This window comes from Gouania willdenowi, chromosome 21, assembly GCF_900634775.1.
Source record: "Gouania willdenowi chromosome 21, fGouWil2.1, whole genome shotgun sequence".
Lineage (NCBI taxonomy): Eukaryota > Metazoa > Chordata > Actinopteri > Blenniiformes > Gobiesocidae > Gouania > Gouania willdenowi.
In genome coordinates, this window is record NC_041064.1 from 25601463 (window position 1) to 25625891 (window position 24429).

Consider the following 24429-nt stretch of genomic DNA (forward strand, 5'->3'; position numbering starts at 1 on the left):
AAAAAAAAAATTTTTCAAGTTAACAAACTTAACTCATTGAGTGCCCATTGACGTCTATAGACGTCAATTGTGTTTTTAGGCTGGGGTTGCTAGGAGACAGTGTGACAAAGCTCTCAGGTGAATATCTAACATGGACAATGATGTTGTGACCAACTGGTGACATGTAGGTGGCAGCAGCGCACCTTTAGATGAGAGATCATCCGTGATGGGCAGAGCTCAGAGGAAGAGGAAAAGAGTTTACAAGACAGAAAATGGCGCTACGAGGGTTCATGCTTAAGTTCTCAGCAGCTCACAGCAGCGCACACTCGACCAGAACATGTGTGGAACCTGAGTGGACGATTGAGAGTGTGGTGATGTTGAGAGAAAACAATCAAAAAACGGGGCAAGCGGTGAGATTCAGCATGTCTGGGAGGAGGAGGAAGTTGCTTGTGGGGAGAATGACGGGGGGAGAGCCAAAAAATACAGTAAGTAACTGACTCAGATAGCAAAACACACCTTTTCGCGGTGATATCATCATCCGGGACATTTGCCTTAGCAATGCCCTCTGCCATTTTAAGAGGGGTTTACATTTGCCTGACAACCGCTTTTTACACTATTTACCTCGGACAACACAAAGGTTTTACTCAATGTTGTACAAATATTTCAGCAGATTAGAGCCAAAGGCCAAGCACCGATATGAAGGGAAGTTACATCTGGTTGGTTTGGAATCATGTCCATACAGAGCACCTCAAGGTTCATGGTTCACTTGGACGTGAGGCTGGTGACGTGCTGACGTGGTGACGTATCGATCATTTCCTGTTTACGCTCTACCGCTGCTTGCAGCGCTCTACTACTGTGTTCTGCTAACTCTAATCAAACTTGTTGTCATTGATATTTTAGCCTTGAAAACACCTGTTTTAATTTTTTACCGTAGAGTTAAACGTACGAAGGTTAAGTAAAAAGCAATCTCGCCTCTTATAGGCAGTGTAATCTCCTTTAAACTTCCTTTTGTCCTTAGCTTAGCTTAGCTTAGCTTAAATTTAGCACCTATGGCTTCTCTCTCCTCCCCTCCGCTCTCCTGCCCGGTGTGTCAGATGTTTAGTTACTCCTCGTCCTCCTTTAGGGACAATGGTAGTTGCATAAAGTGTAGCGTACTGTTAGATATGGAGGTGAGGATCAACAATCTGGAGAAGCGGTTCCGCACCCCTGATACCAAAACCGAAGTTAGCAAGCAGGACCTAGCCGGTGCGGACCGTGCTAGCTCTAGCTTAGCCTCCCCCCGGCCAGCAATGACTGGGTCACTGTCCGTGGTAAGCATAGTCGAAGGTCAAAAAGCCGCTCGGGACACCACCAAGTTCACGTCTCAAACAGGTTCTCCCCCCTCCGTGAGGACAACACACTCACCGGGGAACAAACTCTGATAATTGGCGACTCCATAGTGAGAAACGTGAAGCTAGCAAAGTTAGCGGGCATCGTGAGGTGCATCCCAGGGGCCAGAGCGGGCGACATAGAATCAAATCTAAAGTTGCTGGCAAAGAGTAACCGTAAGTTTGATAGGATAGTCCTCCATGTCGGCACTAATGACTCCCGACGTCATCAGTCGGAAGCAACCAAAGTGAACATTGAATCAGTTTGTGCTTATGCTAAAACAATGTCGGACTCCGTAATTTTCTCTGGTCCCTTACCAAATCTGACCAGTGATGACATGTATAGCCGCATGTCATCATTTAACCGCTGGCTATCGAGGTGGTGTCCAGAAAACGACGTGGGCTTCATTGATAATTGGAGATCCTTCTGGGGAAAACCGAACCTGATAGGAAGAGATGGAATCCACCCTACTTTGGAGGGAGCATCTCTACTATCAGAAAACATGGCACAGTCACTGTTATGACGTCTCATGAATGAGACCATGTTACAGAGGTGGAGTCCTCCATGCCCCTCTGCGCTTGCCTTAGGACAGTTTCCCTCCCATTGCTATTATGATAGCTGTGTTCATCACCATGACAACTGTTGTGATGGTGATGAATATTATTTTATGGAGACAGTGTCTGTCCCCCGACCCAAATTTCACAATGATCTTAACATAAAATCAAATAAAAGAGCTATCAATTATAAAAATCTGAAAAAAATTAAAATCTCAAATCTAGAAACACCAAAACATAAAACCATTAGATGTGCTCTATTAAATATTAGATCACTGAGATCCAAATCTCTACTAGTAAATGACCTTATCTCAGAAAATAACTTTGATTTATTCTGTTTAACTGAAACATGGCTGTATCAAGATGAATATGTTAGTTTAAATGAAGCCACTCCTCCCAGTCATTTAAATACTCATATGTCACGAGACATAGGCCGTGGAGGTGGTGTAGCAGCTATTTATCATTCCTCTCTCCTAATCTATCCTAAACCAAAGGCCAGTTACACTTCCTTTGAAAGCCTGGTTCTAAATTTATCTCATACCGAATCAAAAACCTGCCAGCCAGTCTTATTTGCGATAATTTACCGTCCTCCAGGCCCTTATTCTGAATTTCTATCAGAATTCTCTGAGTTTATATCAAACTTAGTCCTCAGTTCTGATAAAATACTGATAGTAGGAGATTTTAATATCCATGTGGACAAAGATAGCGATAGCCTGAGCTCAGCCTTTATGTCCCTAATAGACTCAGTTGGCTTTTTTCAAACTATTAATGAAGCTACTCATCGTTTAAATCATACTCTTGATCTTGTTCTAACATATGGCCTTGATATTAATGAACTAAAAGTCTACCCTGAAAATCCTCTGCTATCAGATCACTTTTTAATATCTTTTAACATTATCCTAGAGGATCTCGCACTGTGCAATAAAATAGTTACGAGTAGAAATCTGTCCAATAGTGCTGTGGCTAAATTTAAAGAGGCCATTCCTGCTGCCTTAAACTCAGTGCACCATCCAATAAATAACTATGATATTAATTATAACCCCTCTCAACTGGATCTGCTTGTCGATAGCTCTGCTAGTCTACTAAAATCCACCTTGGACTCAATTGCCACATTGAGGGAAAAAAACTATTAAACGTCAGAGGAAAGCTCCGTGGTTTAGCTCTGAAACTCACACACTCAAACAAACAACCCGTAAATTAGAGAGAATGTGGCGCTCCAATAAAACAGAGGAGTCACGAATACTCTGGCAAGAAAGCCATAGTAAATACATGACAGCCTTACGACATAGTCGATCTACATACTACTCCTCACTAATTGAAGAAAATAAAAATAATCCGAGGTACCTTTTCAGCACTGTAGCCAAGCTAACACAAAGTCAGAGCTCTATTGAGCCCATGATTCCTCTAGCCCTCAGCTGTGAGGACTTTATGACATTTTTTAACGATAAAATTCATAAGATTAGAGATAAAATTAGCCACTCCCTGCCTTCACCTGGGCCTGCTGTACCATTAAATGTAAATAGGCCTAACCTAAACTGTTTCACACATATAGGACTTCAGGAACTTAACTCTATTATTTCATCCTCCAAACCATCGACCTGCCTTTCAGATCCGATCCAAACTAAGCTGTTTAAAGAAGTTGTTCCCCTAGTCTGCCCATCTTTGTTGGAGACAATAAATATATCCCTATCAATAGGCTACGTGCCACAGTCCTTTAAAGTAGCTGTAATCAAACCCCTTCTCAAAAAACCTACTCTTGATTCCGGCACTTTAGCAAACTACAGGCCTATATCTAATCTTCCTTTTATTTCAGAGATTCTTGAGAAAGTTGTGGCGGCTCAGCTCTGTGAATTTCTTCAAAACAACAGCCTGTTCGAGGACTTCCAGTCAGGTTTTAGAGCTCAACACAGCACAGAGACTGCTTTAGTTAAAGTAACTAATGATCTACTCTGGGCTTCAGATGAAGGACGACTCTCAGTGCTGGTTTTATTAGATCTTAGTGCAGCTTTTGACACTATAGATCACTATATTCTACTAGAGAGATTAGAGAAATTACTTGGAATCACAGGGAGTGCCCTAAACTGGTTTAAGTCCTACCTATCTGATAGGTACCAGTTTGTAGACGTGAATAATAGGTCTTCTGTGTACACTAAAGTAAGCTACGGGGTTCCTCAGGGCTCTGTGCTAGGTCCAATCCTCTTCTGTATCTATATGATCCCCCTCGGTAATGTTATGAGAAAATACTCTGTTAACTTTCACTGCTATGCTGATGATACCCAACTGTATGTATCAATGAAGCCAGGTGAGACAAATCAGCTATCTAAACTGTCTAAAGGACATTAGGGCCTGGATGGACCAAAATTTTCTTCTTCTTAACTCAGACAAGACTGAGGTCATTGTACTGGGCCCACGACACCTTAGAGAAACCTATGCTAGCCTAACTTCCCTAGATGGCATTACTCTGGCACGAAGCACAACTGTTAGAAACCTTGGGGTTCTATTTGATCAGGATTTATCCTTCAACTCTCACATAAAACAAACTTCAAGAACTGCCTTCTTTCATCTCCGTAACATTGCTAAAATCACATCTATCCTGTCTCAGAGTGACGCCGAAAAGCTAGTCCATGCTTTTGTTACCTCTAGACTGGATTATTGTAATTCTCTTTTAGCAGGCTGCCCGAGCAAGTTGCTTAAGACACTTCAGCTGGTTCAAAATGCTGCAGCTCGTGTACTGACTAAAACTAGGAGAAGAGATCACATTAGTCCTGTATTAGCCTCTCTGCATTGGCTTCCCATAAAATATAGAATAGAATTCAGGATTCTTCTTCTCACTTATAAAGCCCTAAATGGACAGGCACCAGTCTATCTCAAGGAGCTTGTAGTGCCATACAATCCCCCCAGAACACTACGCTCTCAAAATGCTGGACTACTCGTTGTTCCATTTGTCTCTAAAAGTAGTATAGGAGGAAGAGCTTTCAGTTATCAGGCCCCACTTCTCTGGAACCATCTACCAACCACGGTTCGGGGAGCAGACACCCTCTCTACCTTTAAGGTTAGGCTCAAAACATTCCTCTTTGGTAAAGCTTTTAGTTAGGAACCAGCTCATAGCTCATAGTTAAGATGCAATAGGCATACAGTGAATAAAATAAGTATTTGAACACTTTGCTATTTTGCAAGTTCTCCCACTTAGAAATCATGGAGGGGTCTGGAATTTTCATGGAAGGTGCATGTCCACTGTATGAGAGATAACCTAAAAAGAAAAATCCAGAAATCACAATCTATGATTTTTTAACAATTTATTCGTGTGATACAGCTGAAAATAAGTATTTGAACACCAATGTTAATATTTGGTAGAGTAGCCTTTGTTTGCAATTACAGAGGTCAAACGTTTCTTGTTCTTCATCAGGTTTGCACAGACTGCAGGAGGGATTTTGGCCCACTCCTCCACACAGATCTTCTCTAGATCAGTCAGCTTTCTGGGCTGTCGCTGAGTAACACGGACTTTCAGCTCCCTCCAAAGATTTTCAATTGGATTTAGGTCTGGAGACTGGCTAGGCCACTCCAGAACCTTGATATGCTTCTTACGAAGCCACTCCTTGGTTTTCCTGGCAGTGTGCTTTGGGTCATTGTCATGTTGGAAGATCCAGCCACGACTCATCTTCAATGATCTGACTGAGGGAAGGAGGTTTTTGGCCAATATCTCACAATACATGGCTGCAGTCATCCTCTCCTTAATACAGTACAGTCGTCCTGTCCCATGAGCAGAAAAACACCCCCAAAGCATGATGCTACCACCCCCATGCTTCACAGTAGGGATGGTTTTCTTGGGATGGTACGCATCATTCTTCTTCCTCCAAACACGCATGGTGGAATTATGACCAAAAAGGTCAATCTTGGTCTCATCTGACCACAAAACTTTCTCCCATGACTCCTCTGGATCATCCAAACGGTCATTGGCAAACTTAAGACGGGCCTTAACATGTGCTGGTTTAAGCAGGTGAACCTTCCGTGCCATGCATGATTTCAAACCATGACATCTTAGTGTATTACCAACAGTGACCATGGAAACAGTGGTCCCAGCTCTTTTCAGGTCATTGACCATGTCCTGCCGTGTAGTCCTGGGCTGATTCCTCACCTTTCTTAGCATCATTGAGACCCCACGAGGTGATATCTTGCATGGGGCTCCACTCCTATTGAGATTGTCCGTCATGTTTAGCTTTTTCCATTTTCTAATGATTGCTCCAACAGTGGACCTTTTTTCACCAAGCTGCTTTGTAATTTCTCCGTAGCCCTTTCCAGCCTTGTGGAGTTGTACAATTTTGTCTCTGGTGTCTTTGGACAGCTCTTTGCTCTTAGCCATGCTGACTGTTTGGGTCTTACTGATTGTATGGGGTGGACAGGTGTCTTTATGCAGCTAACAACCTCACACAGGTGCATCTGATTCAGGATAATACAGTGGAGTGGAGGAGGACTTTTAAAGGCGGACTAACAGGTCTTTGAGGGTCAGAATTCTAGCTGATAGACAGGTGTTCAAATACTTATTTTCAGCTGTATCACACAAATAAATTGTTAAAAAATCATAGATTTTGATTTCTGGATTTTTCTTTTTAGGTTATCTCTCATACAGTGGACATGCACCTTCCATGAAAATTCCAGATCCCTCCATGATTTCTAAGTGGGAGAACTTGCAAAATAGCAGGGTGTTCAAATACTTATTTTCTTCACTGTAGACTGCCGGTGGGGGGGTCTGGCATGCTCGGTTGGAGAGAGGTTGGAGAGGGCGTTAAGAGAGAGGTCATTTAGGTTAGAGAGGGACCGGAGAGGGTCCCATTCCTCTCTCAAACACTCCCTCTATGTCTGCTTCTTCCCTTGTGTGTTTGCTCCTGTACTCCTTCTGGCTTTTGTCTTGCAGGTCCGTGGGATCCTTAGTGTGGAGTTACAGAGTCTCAACAACTCTGTCTCCACCCTCTCCTCTGCACACACCCAACACAGCATAATGTGGAAGGCTGTTCATCATAGGAATGGGATCCACACAAGGTTCCTGCTGCTTAACAGAAGGTTTTCCTTGCCGCCATGATGAATTCATGTTGGGTGTGGGATACATATGTATGTGTATATACGTATATATGCATATGTGTGTATCCATAAAATGAAGAGTCCGTCCTTAAGACTGCTTTACTGTAAAGTGTCTTGAGATACCATTGGTTATGATTTGGCGCTATACAAATAAAAGATTGATTGATTGATTGATGGAAAAACAACCCAACATGGCCAGATCTCCAATGGTCTATTTACGAGTAGCGCATTAACAGCCCTGGCGTCTACACAGTGGAAAAGATGAGGACTTACAAAAGCTTGGATGCATATATTTTCTTTAAGGTAAGCTTATATATGTTTTTGTGTTTATATAGGCTTGTGTCATCATGATAATTGGCTCGTTACGCAATGTGGCTATGCTAAGCTAGCGCCGCTAATAATATAATAACAATAATACAGCCTAAATTAAAACATAAATGGGTATATGAAGCACATTTGTTTATTTAATATTCTTACAGTTCATATACAAGTCAATGCATTGCATATTTACTGATAATTTCACGTTGCTTGTCTTCAAGTTAGACCTACGAGCCATCAACATTTCAGTCATTACTGAATAAATTACAATTTAAATGTTGGCTAATTCATAATCAATGTCATAAAATAAGTGAGGAAGAAATGAGATCCCCAAAATACACAACCTACCATTAATGAAATGCCTACTGCAAACATACGACCACTATTATTTTGGACTCCATGTAGTTCCATCTACGTTTGTTTTCCTCAGTGCTTGGATCTATAATTTTCGTTTCTGGCTTTTTTCTGTAGGTATTCTGTAAAAGGTTATCTTTTCCTAAAGCCAGGCGTGGTTATGACAGCCAAATACTACGCAGGATTTGGGCATTATACAATAAAAATCAGCCGGATTGCAAAATCAGCAATAAATAACGGTTGTCAGGCAATGATTACCACTCTTAATATGGTGGCGCGCATTGCTAAGTCAAGTGCTGACGTCACGCAAAAAGGTGTATAATAATAATTTTGCCATCAAAACCCCGGTCTCAGTGTTGTTTTTGTAGTTTTATAGAAGGAAACTAATGTTGAGGTGTCCCTAAAGCAAAAAAATAAATAAAAATTTGCTTCAAAGTCACAAATAGGTTTTTTCAGAAAAAGTGTTTTTTCTCAGCTTTTTGTCACAAACTGGCGATTTGTGTGAAACTTGCCTCTATTCAACTGCTGATTACGGAAGAACAAAACAAGCTAGAAACAAAATTCTTCTCTCTTCTTGAAGAAATTAGAGACTTTAATCTTTCAGAATCTGCTGTCAGAATTCAGATTGTCATAGTACAAAAATTCTGTGGGTCTTTAAAAATCTTCTACCTATAAAAGCAAGGGAGGTCTTTGTGTCTGTTTGTGTGTGTGGATGTGTGTATGTGTGTGGAGCAAATATCTCCCCAACGCGGTGTGAGTTCGACCTGAAACTCGGTCAACGGGTTCCAAATACCCCGAGTGTGTGTATATGTTATTTTGGAGTAATTTGGTCATTTTATTTCACTTCTGGACGGCCCCAAAATGAAACCTATTCAGCTTTTGACCTCAGGGGGTGAGGGGGCGCTTGCGCACCATCTGTTGAGAGACAACTTCCGGCATCCGTCTGGGCGAAACAGATGAACTGTGAATCAACTGCTACTCATCCACGTTCCAAATAGCCGGAGTGTGTGCATCTTTTATTTTGGAGTAATTTGGTGAAGCAAAACGGTCAAAACATTAACTTTATAATTACGGCTCCCTCGGTAACAGCTCGCTACTTCCGGTTCCGGGTTCATGACGTCACCGTGTCGCAGTTTGTTTGGATTAAAAAAAAAAAAGGTCAATATTAAGAACGTTTTTGTACCGCTAAAAGTCATTTAAGTTAATATTTCATGGTTATTTAATATTATTCCAGTGATTCCAAACTTCCTTTAAATCTCAGGTCACGAACTCACTTCCTCCTTCGTCTCCATGACTGTGAGCGGTGGCTGTGCTGACAAACATTCAGAGGAATGTAACGTTTTTGTGAGCGGAAGGGTCCACAACACAGCTCCACTATGATTATTGTTTCTGGACGTACTATTCTGGTAATTAAACATGCATGCTTATCCGTGAACACAGCATTATAAACGCTCATATTTTGACCACATAAGCAAAACAAAAGCACGTGAGGCTTATACTCCGGAGCAGAGCATCACATGCTGGAGCAGACAAGTCATTTATAGCGCACAGGGAGAATCCCCGGAAAAACACGCAAAGTCTGTGTTAACATGCACATAGTTCTAATGTCGGCAGTTAAGAAAGCTAAGCTAAACTTATGACATGGTGCTCGAGGTAATACACCTAGACACTGCATCCAAAGAAGGAGAGATGAATGATGTGACTACATATTAGTCTTTTTTTATTATTGTTTTAACTTATAATTACTGGTATTCTCATTGTATTATTGCTATTACCTCATTATTTAAATTGTTTATTTTTTATTATTATATTATAGTTACTGGTACTATCATCTAATATTATCATTGCTATTATCTTATTTAATATTTATTATTGTATTATAGTTACTGGATTCTCATTATATTTTATTGCTTTTATTATAACTATTTCTTCTTCTACTATTAATATTAGATCCCTATCTAATTGTCCTACTACTTTATTGTTATTGCTATTCTTATTTTTATAATCATTACTATTACTACTTTCAGTATTAATATTATATCTCTATCTAATTGTACTACTACTGTATTGTTGTTATTCTTTTTTATTTATTATTCTTTTAACTTATAGTTACTGGTATTCTCATTGTATTATTAGCATTGCTTTATTATCATATTTATTCTCATTGTATTATTAGCATTGCTATATTATCATATTACCATATCATTATTATTTTTTTATTATTGTTTTTTATCGTTTTATTGTTACTTGATTCTTATTATATTACTTTGTTATTGCTAATATTACTGTTATTATTAATATAACCATTACTATTATTACGATTACTATTTTCGCTAATACTATTATATTCGTATCATCATCTTTATTATGATCAGGGCTCGACACAAGCCTATCCTGTGGTGGCACTGGTGTGACCGACTTTCTCAGTTGGTCGAGGAGGTGTACAGTATAGACATGCATGCTGATGAAGAGTTGACTTAACTGGCGTACTGTAGTTTTGTATGAAGTAAAGATTGACAGTGACTCAAGATACATTTGCAAAATGTTTTAGTGTCAATGTTAAGTTTTTCTATAACAAGCAGTGGCTGAAGTATTTATAATGATAATAATAATGGGTCCACAACACGGCTCCACTATGATTGTTTGTTCTGCGCAAGGGTGAGTCTTTCTTTTATTATTCTATGTGCTAAGAAAGATGCTAGCAGCTACAATGTAAACACACACACACACGGCTGGTGCATGTTCGTGCACTCCACCGGGATGAAAATACTGAACTCACACACAGAGCCGGTTAGAGAGTTCCAACTTTGGTGTTGCAAAACGTTTATTTTTCGTGGTACTTCTTTGTCTCTCTTAACAACACGCAACGGATTATGTTCAAGACGCGCGCGAGCGATAACGCACGGAGGAGATGGATGGAGAGAGAGACACACAGTATTTATAATAAAAATATACTAAATGAGTAAAATAAAACAAAAAATAAACAATATTTATACAAAAAATACACCAAATGACTCCAGAATCACACTATAATGGCAACAAAAAAACAATTATACAAAAAAAATGCACAAAAACACAACTGAAAGATAAAAAAAAAAACACATAATGATGACATTAAACCAGGAAAATTGCACCCACATTTTGCGCCCGCAAATATACCCCTTATCCTCCCACATGAATGCATACTTCCGACGGGCACTGTACTAGTTAGTTTAAATGCTCTAAAACAGCTGGCGCTGAGGGAGTAGAAATGTTGAATATGGCTGGTACTGAATGAGTTAATTAGAACTTGTTCTTCTGCCGGTGTCTAACTGGGTAGAGGGTGGCTGATGTCCAGCCTTCTCTGTGCAGAACCTCTTTTCCGAGCAACTGGAGCTGCACCTGCCAGAGAACATGGAGTCTGGAAGAAAGCCTTAGAAGAAGCTGGAGATTCCTTTGGTGTGAGAGGAGTCTCTGAACAGACACACACAAAGGTTGATCAAAAAAAATACATGTATATTTATATATATATATATTAGTTGGGTTTCCATTACCCTTGGAAATGCATAAAATCTAAATAGCTCATTAAAAACTAGTAATGGAAACGTGATATTCAAAAAAACACTCAAATATTGCAAAAAAGTTTTTACGCTTTCATGAGGAGGACTTTCAGACGTTTCGATATTGAAATGTATCGCAAAAGCGTGATGGAAACACTTTCTGCAATTACGCGTCACAGGACGTGATGTACCTGGTCACATGACCACTTCTCTTCGAGTAACATGGCGTGGCACGTGTAGACATAAGAGGAGGCCGAGACATTTCGGTAACACTTTACTTGAAGTTGTATACATAAGGCTGACATTACGCTGTCATTACCATGAATAAGGTGTTATAAAGGCTGTCATTAAGTGTATTTTGCTAAATTATGACCTTTGAAGCTATGTTGGCATTTTCTGGGTTTTTTTTGGTTGCAGGATCTAGGGGTTAGGCAGGGATAGGGTTGAGGCTAGGTATGAAAAAGAAATTATTATGGGGGTAATTTTGGTCCCTGTTGTCTAAAAAAGAATGAGGGCATTATAAAAAAGATTTGGGGCCATATGAAAAAAAACCAAAATAAAGTAGTTAGAGTTTTGATATTTTTATAGATTAAAATGCACAACGCAAATAAAAAAAATGCTCACGCTTTTTTTAAGAGAAGTTTGCAAGTACTGTAGTATCGTAGTGTAAGGTAGTGACCAAACTTCGTCACAAGGTGTCGCTGTGTGTCCTTTTTAAGAGTTAGGCTGTTCAAGTAGATTGTCCCTAACGGTGCGCCATAGTTTGGGTGGAGCTGGGCGCGGCGGCCATTTTGTTTTATTGTTTGCCGTCATTTCCAAAGGTGAGCATGGGATATTGTTCTCTGTGTTAAGTATAAATGTTTTAAGTTAAAACAGCCACACGGGCAGTATTTTTAAGTTATGTGTTAATGTAAGATACTTATTTACTTATTTGTGTGTGTTTTGGATAGTTGTATTTGTTTTAGGTGGTAAGAATAAACCACCTTTTCAGTTAGTTTTTAGCATGTGTTCAGAATAGCTTTTAATTTTACCCGAGGTTTTTTTATTTAAATTAATTCAGTGTATTACTAATTGTCACCATAAGTTTGTTGTTTTTTTTAAAAGAAAATGTGCAGCACTTTATTTTTATTAATAGATTTTATATTTTATTTATTTTTGTATGTAATTTATGTTAAGCACAATAATTTTCTTTCACTCATTTTTTGTTTCATGATTTGTTTGCCGTCATTTCCAAAGGTTAAAGAAAGTGGATGTGGAGCCGTTCTGTGGGCAGTTTAAAGCAAAATAAAAGCTCCTGGTCCTAGCCGCAAACTCCTGTCTCCGGTGATTCGTCCTCCTGCATCGCACCCACCCCCAAATAACACCAAAAACACAACGCAGAGACTCAGGGTACTTAGGGAGGGCTGCCTTCACCGATTGGGTTACATCTTTGGTACCGTGACCCGGATTTGTGGTATTTGAAGACCTGAAGGAGCAAAAGTTTTGCTAACTAAGTGGTTGGTGCCGCTAAAGTTTTTTCTACTGTTTGCATATTCTTTGAAGGTTGATACAGGTCCTTTGTTTATGAGTTTAGATTGATTATTTGGAAGGTAAATAGTAACGTGTTTAACATTCCTATAAGGAATAAAAAACTTAAAAAAAAAAAAAAAAAACATTCCTATAAGGATTATATTTAATGTTTATTGTGAATATTGTGTCTTTGTTTAATTGAGTACATATTGATGGTTTGACACATTTTATATTTTGGGTTTTGGTTTTTTTGTATATGATAGTAGGGATTAGCATAAACCAAGAAACACACTTATTTTCAAAAAAAAAAAAAAAAAACAGAATTTAAGAGAACTTTACCATGTTTCATGACTCTCAATATTCACAGTTAGAGCAGGGGGGCCCAATTGCAGCAGCATCAGGCCCTCAGCCCACTCCTGAACCTGAAATGGAACTGCAGCCATCAGTGAGGCCAAAGGTATCCAACCATCCTACCAGGCTCGCAGGCCCCCATCAGCAGTTCCACACTCCCACTCGTCAAGTCCTCGGGCACCCAAGCAACTTGGGACAAGGCTTGCAACGCACTCCATCACCCCCAGTGCTGATGCCCTACACTAATCTAAACACCGGCCCAGCCTCAGTGCCAAGCGATCAGGTTAGTGTGTACGGACCTCCAGCTACCCTACAACCCCAAAGCCTCCCATATCCCACATATCCAGACAAACAAACTCTACAGCAGCAGCCCATGAGCAGCCCAGTCACAACTTCTTATGTGCCACAATTGGCCACTCCAAATCCTCAGGTCTTTGCCAACCATGCATATTCCACGCCCATGATCCAAGCTCCCATGCCAAATTTCTTAACTCACCAAACCATGAACATTTTGAATAACCCCCCTGCACCAGAGCAGACCTCTCAGCTGCACACAACACAGGCTACTGCCCACTACTCCCAGACCCCCTTGCACCTACCCGCCACCAGTACTGGGGGACACCACGCAACTTTCCCCACCCCTCTGAATGTAAACTACACAGCTCCTCCCAACAATCCTGCTCCAGTGTATCGACCAACGGCCATTGCAGACCCTCAAGTCCAAATAAATCCCAACTTCTACCCTCAACACCCATCTCACACCCAGCATCCACATAGACCGAGTTCCTTAGTTGGAGCTGTATCCCCCCCAAACCACCCACCAGCAGTCTATGGTGGCTTTCTGCAGACCCATCAGGTAAAAAACGTCCAGATTTTTACTGGTAATGCTGAGTGTAAGACTCTTGTGGAAGATTGGATTCGTGACATGCAGTACCTCCTGGAAGCAATAGAGCTTCCAAGTCACTTACGCTTTTCCACTGTTGTACGTCACCTGAGTGGTGAGACTCGAAAGCTTGTTCTGAACCTCCCTCCCCATAGCCAAACCCCTGAAAATGCATTTGAAGAGCTGAGGGCCGAGTACGGCGATACGCATGGTTCCTTTGATCCGCTAGCTGACTTCTATGAGCGTTGCCAACGGCCAGGAGAGTCTGCTTGCTCATATGCTATAGCACTGGAGGCTACATTGCGAGCTGTAGAAGAGAGTCAATGTGGCGGCAGGCCTTTCCCTGATCGGGACAGCAAACTCACCAGGCAGTTTTTAAGAGGTCTCACCAGTGAGGAAGTATATTTGAGAATTTCACCAATGAAACCCTGACTACTGAGCTTTAGGGAGCTGCAAGAAGAGCTCAGAAACCTGTCAAAAGAAAGCAAAAAGTTTCAGTCACAAAACCGATTAAAAAAAACCTATAACCAGGTTCATGTTGCATCGGAGGGCAGTTCAAACGTGAGGGTGGAAAAGGCAAAACCTACAACAGAGTGGGCAGAGCTGACAGAGCTCGTTAAGAAATTAGCTCTCAACCAAGAGGAGCAGATGGCCAAGTTGACACACCTTGAATCGAGAATAGCTGCCCCTGCTTCTGTCCCCCTTCTGAGAGCTAGGCCGTCTTCTGGACCCACAGCCCAGACTTCAATCGTCACATGCTACCGATGTGGGGAGCAAGGACACGTAGCACGGGTTTGCAGAGCAGTGCTTCCCGATCCCAACCAAACATGGCCTCGCCAGCCCCCAAACATGAGCCGTGCAGATGAGAATGCACCCCACGCAGCTCAGCCTTTAAACGGCTAGAGCCCATGGTGATCGGGGCAACCATGGGTGAGCCACAAGACCCCCCAGGGAAAGAGGACAGAGCAAATAATGGAAGAGAAGGCACACCACTGGTGGGGCCCAGAAATGAAGGTGAAGTGGAAGTAAATGGCATGAAGTGCAAGGCGCTCATTGACTCTGGTTCCCAGGTGACCACTATCACCCACACATACTGGCGCAACCACCCCACCCTGCATGGACAAATGTTACAGCCATCAGAAATATCTATAACAGGTGCAGCAGGGCAGAGTGTTACCTACTATGGTGTCCTACCCATTTCCCTGAAAGTGCTGGGGAAAGAGTTCATGAGTGTGCCAGCTGTGGTTGTCCCTGATTCAGAGTATCGCTCCACTGTTCCTCTGCTCGTGGGAACTAATGTCCTCCGTGCCTCCAGACACCATCTCCAAGCAATTTACGGCCAGCAGTTCCTCCACCGCGTAAGGGAGAGCCATCCAGAGTGGTACACTGCCCTTCGAGAGGTTGATAACACTGAGCATAATGGAACTGATGACCTGGTGGGCCCCGTTGTGTACACTGGCCGTAAAATTCGTATTCCTGCGGGAAAAGAGATGGGTTTATTGTGTAGGATTAAAGCAGGCCCACAAAGAAAGGCTTACACAGCACTGCTTGAAGGTCACTCCTCCCTGCGGCTCCCCCAAGACCTCCTTGTTGCCAAGGTGCTCGCGGATGTCAAGAACGGCACTGCCCCTGTCAGAGTGATGAACCTGTCACAACGTGCAATTACAATCAGACTGCACACACACTTGGCCAATGCCTTTCTGGTAGACAAGGTGGTGGACTTTGCAAACAAAGAACAAGGTGAATGTCATGATGAGGAGAGTAAAGAAGCGTGTCTGAGCCTGGACCAAGTGGTTAAAGGTTGTGAGGTGGACTTGAATGAGGCAGCAGTAGAGGATGAGCATCAGCGCTCCCTCCTTAAAGAACTGTTGTAGAGGAATGTAGCAGTCTTCTCCCAGCATTCAATGGACTATGGCCACACAAAGACAGTACAACACGAGATCCCTCTAGTTGACTCTAAGCCTTTTCGACTCCCCTACCGCAAGATCCCCCCATCGCAGTGGCAAGATGTGAGAAAGCTGTTAGTGGATATGGAATCAGCAGGAGCCATCAGACCCAATAAGAGCCCATATGCCTCACCTGTGGTGGTTGTAGGCAAGAAGGATGGGTCATTGAGGTTGTGCATTGACTATCGCAAGCTAAATTCCTGCAGCGTAAGGGATGCTTTTCCCCTGCCCAGAATAGAGGAAGCTCTGGAGGCTCTGGGACATGCAAAGTATTTCTCTACCCTTGATCTCACATGTGGTTATTGGCAGGTGGAGGTAGCAGAGTGTGACAAGCACAAGACAGCGTTCAGTACACCCATGGGGCTGTTCGAGGCCAACCGAATGCCTTTTGGACTGCAAAACGCACCCTCCACCTTTCAGAGACTCATGACCTGTTGCTTCGGTGATCTGAACTTCACACACCTCCTGATATACCTTGATGACATCATTGTATTCTCGGAGTCCTTTGAGGAACATTTGGAGAGGCTGCAGCTGGTGTTTGACCGACTTCAGGAGCATGGCTTGAAGTTGAAACCCTCAAAGTGCCAGCTTATGAGACGAGAGGTACAGTACTTGGGTCACTTGGTATCTGCTGAGGGTATCCGGACTGACCCAGAGAAGATCCGGAGGGTCAAAGACTGGGTGAGGCCAACAAATCGGAAGGAAGTGTTGCAGTTCCTGGGTTTTGCTGGGTATTACAGGCGATATGTGGAGGGATACTCTGCCTTAGCTGCCCCTTTGTACCGCCTCACTGCTGGAGACCCTAGAAAGAAGAAGAGAGGGGCTAAGAGGAGCCTGGATCCAGTCCCGCCTTTTCTGTGGACAGCTGGTTGCGAAGAGGCTTTTCAGTCCATCAAAGGAAAACTCACTTCCGCACCAGTGCTGGGCTATCCTGATTTCAACTTGCCCTTTGTCCTTCAGACAGACGCTTCAGGTGAGGGGCTAGGTGCTGTGTTGGTGCAAGTCCAAGGAGGGGTAGAGAGGGTCATAGCATTTGCCAGCAGAGGGTTGAGTCCACCCGAAACCAGGTATCCTGCACACAAACTCGAGTTCCTGGCTCTGAAATGGGCTGTGACAGATAAGTTTTACGACCACCTCTATGGGCGGAGATTCACGGTTTTAACAGACAACAACCCCCTGAAATACGTGATGTCTTCAGCAAAGCTGGATGCCACGGGCCAGCGGTGGGTGTCTCGACTGGCAGCTTTTGATTTTGAGGTCCAGTATCGAAAGGGACAGAGCAACGCAAACGCTGACGCCCTTTCCCGTATGTCCAACCAGGAGGTCACCCGGGTCCTCCAAACATGTCCACAACTGGTGGGGTCCAGTGAGCAGAGGCAACTAGACAACTCCTCGGACAGGAACAAACCTGCCTTGGAGAAAGTTGAGTCCGAACCATGTGAACCAAGTGAGCGATATAGGGACGTGGGGATGCAGTCGCTGCCGGCAAAGACAAAACAGGAGATCCGTGCGGAGCAGAAAGAGGATCCTGTCATTGGACCTGTCTTACACTGTAAGAGTCTGAACCAGAAGCCTCGCCGCAGTGAGAGGGTCAGTGGGGGAGGGCAGGTGCGCCTTCTTTTAAAAGAGTGGAAGAGGTTAGTGGTCCGGGATGGCATCATGTATCGCCGCATCCAAGACACTCACGGAAGGGTAGTTGAGCAGCTAGTACTACCAAAGAAGCTACGTGCACCAGTCCAGACTGCCCTCCACAACGACTCCGGGCACTTAGGGGTTGAAAGAACAGTGCAGATGATAAGGGAGAGATTTTACTTGCCACAGATGTCCCAGGAAATCAAGGCTTGGTGTGAGCAGTGTGAGAGGTGCTGTCTCAGAAAGACTCCAACTGCAAGTGTCAGGGCGCCCCTGGTCAGTATACATAGCAATGCCCCTATGGAACTTGTGTGCGTGGACTTCTTGACTCTGGAGAAGTCAAAGGGTGGCATAGAAAATGTGCTCATCGTTACCGACCACTTCTCCCGCTATGCGCAGGCCTACCCAACAAAAGACCAAAAAGCCAGCACAGTGGCGAAGGTGCTGTGGAAAAACTTTTTCTGCCGGTTTGGCTTCCCTGCGAAATTGCATGCAGACCAAGGGCGTAACTTTGAAAGTGCTGTTGTGAAGGAGCTGTGCAAGTGTACTGGAATCGTTAAGACCCACACCACTCCCTACCACCCGCAGGGAAATGGGACCACGGAACGGTTCAACCGCACCCTCATGAACATGCTAGGAACACTAGAACCCAGCCTGAAGCCAAGGTGGCATGAACATGTGGATGCGATGACTCATGCTTACAACTGTACGCGCCACGATTCCACTGGATATGCTCCGTACTACTTGATGTTTGGTAGGCATCCCAGGCTTCCCGTTGACCTGACCTTTGGGCTCAACTTGACTAGTGAGCCTTGTGAGTACAGTGAATATGTCCAGACACTGCGTGACTGTCTATCACAAGCTTACGCCCAAGCAAATGAGACATCTCGGCAGGCCAAGGGCCAACAGAAGAAATACTACGATCAGAAGGCAAAGAGTGAAGTTTTCAGCCCAGGAGACAGAGTCCTCGTTAAAGTGTGTCATGTGGAGGGACGGCAGAAACTGGCCGACAAGTGGGAGTCTCATCCATACATCGTGGTAAAGAAGCAGCCTAACATACCTGTATATGTGGTGCGAACAGAAGATGGCGGCACCGAGAGGGTGGTCCACCGCAATCTCCTTACACAATGCATGTTTCTTCCTGTAGAGCAGGCCTGTGATGCGACATGGGATGAAGATGAACAAGACTCGGGAGAGGACGGTGAGATGGAAGATTTGGAGAACACCGGAGAGGAAGCTGGCATAGTGGTGGGAGAAGAGGTTGAGTCTGATACAGCAGTGGACAGTGCAGAAGCAGTTTTGGAGAGTACTGTACCAGAGATAACGGGTGAACAAACCGAGGAAGAGGATGTGGAGGCAGAAGCAATGGCAACTGGAGCTGAGGTGACTGAAACAATCAGTAGAAATAACTTCTCCACCAAGCCAAGTAATTTAAGGAGGAACCCTCAGAGAAATCGTCGTCCACCACAGAAACTGTGTTTGGAATTGCAAGTCAGTGATCTAGAGGCAGACCGTGAGAAGATAGAAAGAGGATGGGCTGTGTGGCAGAAGGCAAGACGCAAGAAGATGCGCAGCACACATGTTGCAACAGAGCGAGAGTAAACAGAGATAGGAGACACACAAACACATTGTCGTCTACATTCATTTAGTATTTTTGAGTTTAGTTGATGGTATTTTATTTCTTGTGGTCTGATGACTGGGACGCCATCAAGTAATGACGGGGTGGATGTAAGGTAGTGACCAAACTTCGTCACAAGGTGTCGCTGTGTGTCCTTTTTAAGAGTTAGGCTGTTCAAGTAGATTGTCCCTAACGGTGCACCATAGTTTGGGTGGAGCTGGGCGCGGCGGCCATTTTGTTTTATTGTTTGCCATCATTTCCAAAGGTGAGCATGGGATATTGTTCTCTGTGTTAAGTATAAATGTTTTAAGTTAAAACAGCCACACGGGCAGTATTTTTAAGTTATGTGTTAATGTAAGATACTTATTTACTTATTTGTGTGTGTTTTGGATAGTTGTACTTGTTTTAGGTGGTAAGAATAAACCACCTTTTCAGTTAGTTTTTAGCATGTGTTCAGAATAGCTTTTAATTTTACCCGAGGTTTTTTTATTTAAATTAATTCAGTGTATTACTAATTGTCACCATAAGTTTGTTGTTTTTTTTAAAAGAAAATGTGCAGCACTTTATTTTTATTAATAGATTTTATATTTTATTTATTTTTGTATGTAATTTATGTTAAGCACAATAATTTTCTTTCACTCATTTTTTGTTTCATGATTTGTTTGCCGTCATTTCCAAAGGTTAAAGAAAGTGGATGTGGAGCCGTTCTGTGGGCAGTATAAAGCTAAATAAAAGCTCCTGGTCCTAGCCGCAAACTCCTGTGTCCGGTGATTCGTCCTCCTGCATCGCACCCACCCCCAAATAACACCAAAAACACAACGCAGAGACTCAGGGTACTTAGGGAGGGCTGCCTTCACCGATTGGGTTACAGTAGCTATTACAGAAAGAAGACAGATGTAGGGAAACTATGGGTTTATAGAGGTAAATTATGACACCTCTGGAGTTATGATGGTAAATTAAGGTTGTTTTTTTTTCTTCTTCTTCTTCTTCTTCTTCTTCTTCTTCTTCTTCTTCTTCTTCTTCTTCTTTTAAAGCTTGTATAAATGAATAGTTTACTTCCAGTCTTCTGATCCAGAGGTTGGGGGTTTGATTCCAGTCCATACCTGTCTATGTGTCGAAGTGTCCTTGGGCGAGAGACTGAACCCTAAGTTGCTCCCAGTGGTCGACTAGTGCCTTGCATGGCAGCTCAGTCCCATTGGTGCGTGAATGTGAGTGTGAATGGGTGAATAAACTGATGTTGTATATTGTACTTCATTATGGGGATAAAGCGCTATATAAATCAAGTCCATTTACTTTTGAATTTCGCCATTCCATTTTGCAACGCAAACAGAATTCTGCTCACTTTTGCTTTCAGCAAAGTTTCTTCAGGCAGTCTTTTAAAAACTCTGTGCACATGAATGTTGTGTCCCATGAATGTTGCAAGCTGGTCCAGTTCATTCGTTTTTAAGTTTAAAAGCAGTGAAAACTGTAGCTACAGTACATGCTTTCTTAGCTTAGCGGAGGTGAGGTTTTCTGGGTGCCTAGCTCCACAGTCTTCTGCATATCGCTTTAAAGTGTTACAACTACACTCTCCAAAGATCTGTAAAAGAGACGGGTAAAAATCTTGGGATTGCTTCGACAAATCCCCACCTTTGTATTCCCTTTACTGCTACCCTGGTGAAATTTTTACGCAGTTTTTTGTCTTGCTTTGACCTCCATCCTGGAAACCTCTTCTTCACGTTGCCGGTTGAATAGAATCAGCTGTTTCAAACTTACTTGAGAAAGATCACTCGATGACCTTGTTAATGGATGAGGCAGAATTTGGTACAGCGTTTTAATGCATTTGCTGATACGTGGGCCATTCACTCCAGTTCAATTCATTTGATGAAATGTTCTGCTCGTGCCTTTAAGATGTCATCCCCCTGTCACAGAGCTTCTCCCTGAAAAAGAGATGAGACCTTCACCAGGGAATGATACAGTTTCAGCGCAGTTGAGGGAACTGCAAATCTGTTTGTTAGCTGGTCAAATCCTGTCATCTTTTTCACAGCCTCTCGCACATTGTTAAATTCAACTGGGTTAATCAAGTCCCTTGTCAAGGTATCTTGCCACCAGCATAAGTCTGGCAAGATCTTGCAGTTTAATTCTTATATCTGCTCGATGGCGTTTAACTTCTTCATTTTTCAGGAACATCCCCCCACCCAGTGACAGAATCACTTAGTCAGATTTCAGCAGTTATGTATCAGCATCATATGCCATGCCCTCCAGGATTGTTTGAAGTTTTTTAGAAATCGAATGTTTAATTAGCAACAATAAGGAAGAACTTGCCTAAACCTTTGGTTTAACTGGCCCATCCAGTTTCACTTACAATTTGCATCTCTTGTGATGCCTCCAGATATCTGCTTTGACGTACAGAGCATAACAAAACTTGCATGGCACATAGTCTGTTGCTGATGACTTGTAGGTTGGTTACCGTTTTCATCCTATTTGTCCTTTACCAAAGGACAGAGCTGAACAGTTATGATTGTAGTTTCACTGGTTCCTTTTTTTGCTCTGAAGAAGATTGAGCATTGTTGAGCCTTTCCTTTGTGCAAGTGCATTTGCAACTTTAATTGCATCTTGATGTTTTTGCATCAGGTGTCTCGTAAATTTTCAGAATGGGTTCTCAAAATATAGGCAGTATTTTGGATTGACAATAAATACATTACCAAATAGTTATATGGTTATGGTCAAGAGAAAGGTATATTGCATAATATTTTTTTCCAATGTGTCTGTTGTGGAAATTTTATTCCAAACAAGCACATCTTCGTCTGTTCAATATTCATTCAGTTGTATGTTATGATTTATGGTTCAGCCCTAAAGTTTAATCCAATGACCTTTGGCTTTTCATATTTAGAACTGTCCATGTTAATTTTTCTTGTTATTATAATTGTATTATAGAATTTCTAGGCACAGCCAGGGCATTGAGGGGGTCTGGTTTAGTGGCTACAGGATTGGGTCACTGCTTTTTGGAGATGACGTGGTCCTGTTGGCTTCATCAGGCCGTGATCTTCAGCCCTCACTGGATCGATTCTCAGCCAAGTGTGAAGGGATGAGAATCAGCACCTCCAAATCCGAGTCAATGGTTATCGACAGGAAAAAGGTGGAGTGCCTTCTCCAGGTTGGGATGAGCAGACGGTCAAGTACCTTGTGGTCTTGTTCATGAGTGAGGGAAGGACTTAGCGAGACATCGACAAGCAGATTGGTGCAACGTCTACAGTGATGCAGAGTCTGCAACGATCCAACTGGTGTAGAGGGATTCAATTTACAGGTCAAATTTTGTTCCTACCTACCCTCACGTATGGTCATGAGCTCCTCTGCATTGAGAAGAGATGAGGTGGCTCAGGCACCTGATTAGGATGCCCCCTGGGCGACTCCCTGGTGAGGCGTCCATGGCTCGTCCCTCAGGAAGGAGACCTTGGGGAAGACCCAGGACACACTGGAGAGACTATGTCTCTCGGCTGGCCTGCCAACGCCTCAGGATTCCATGGGTAGGTTATTGGTGATTTCAACATACACATAGACTCCAATAACTGTCAACTGGCCTCCAATTGCAAACAGATCCTGGACTGTCTCAACCTCCAGCAGCTTGTGGATGGCCCCACATACAATAATGGCCACACACTGGACCTTGTCATTACAGACTCCCTCCCAATCACAGGCTTTCAAGTACAAGACATGGGTGTCTCCGATCACCTGGCAGTTAGATTCAAATTTCCAATATCAGTCCATCTCACCAAACCAAAACGCCATATACTGTTCAGAAATATCAAAAACTTGGATTCCACCTTCCTCAGTCAACATCTCCAGCTTCTCTCCCCCTCTCCTCACTCATCAGCTGATGATTAATGGACTATTATAACACCCGCCTCACCTCCATTCTTAACTCTCTTGCTCCGTTGAAATCCTGGACTGTCACATTTACCCGCTCTGCCCCCTGGTTTAACAACTAAAATTATTAAAAGCAAAGACACAATAAGTATTAAATCATGCATATTAACAGTTGCACTTGAACAGCAAATTAGTGTCTACACCAATCATGAATTTCCCTCGGGATTAATAAAATGTTTTTCATTTACTGGCTATGTATGGGCATTTATATCTTCTATTTTTCATTATTGTTTCATTTTATTTTATTTATCTGCTGCTGAAATTGCAAATTTTCCCTTGTGGGACAAATAAAGGTTATCTTATCTTATGTTCAATAATTTGTGGTGTGTGTGTGTGTGTGTGTGTGTGTGTGTGTGTGTGTGTGTGTGCGCGTGTGTGCGTGCGTGCGTGCGTGTATGTAACCTGTGTGCAAGGTCTGGATTGTGAACTCCAGGAGGAGGCATGTCATCCTTCCCTTCTTTCATCACTGCCTTAAAGGAAGAAGAGGTGCTTGTCATTCACTGTGGTGGTAACGATCTTGGACATGTAAAAGATGTACTGTTAAATCAAGCTATGCAGAGGAACATACGAGACCTTCACCAGTATCCTCACATGACAGTAATACTTTCCTCAATTAAACAATGTAAGGCTGTGTAATTCTTTCACATTTTTTAATTGCAGCTTTCTGTCTTTTCACTGCAATTTTTACACAATCACTCATGGTGTTAATGCAGCACATCATCATAGATGTTGTGCTGCAGGCATCAGTTCCACAACCTTCCAAAGACATGGACTGTAGGTTTTCGCCAATGTGAGATGAATTTACAGGCACATACTGTATAGATACGTACAACTGTCCATTTTGAGGGGAAAAAAGGTAAGGGCAGACTGACTTCAAACAGTAATTTGGTCTTTTTGTTGCATTTGCTAGTCTTCTTACTCATTTAAATTCAGGTAGGCTTTTTTATTTTGAATTTCAATCTGCGTCTTTGATAGATTTCTCTAGTAAATTCGTGTAGATTACCAAACAGGGCAGTTTTTAGGTTTGAGTGCATATCTTACTTCAACTAAACTTAAAATATATTAATATTTGTAATGATAAGAACAAATTGAGATTTGATTACTCACTTATATTACGGTTGTTCCATGTTTGGACAGCAGGGGGTGTTCCTGCTTTAAGAATGTGGGTTCTACTAGGTTCCTATAGACGTGAACGTGTGCTTTTTAAATTCCGATAAAATACCATCTCTTCAAGTAAGCATTTGTGTGATTATTTAAGAACCGACCAAACCAACAAAACAATATTAACATTTGTTGGTGTTAAGCAGAATTCAATTAGAAATAGTGCACTTTCATTCAAAAGCCTAATTTTCAAGTTATCATGAATCAAAAATAACATTCCAACAAGCTGATGGTG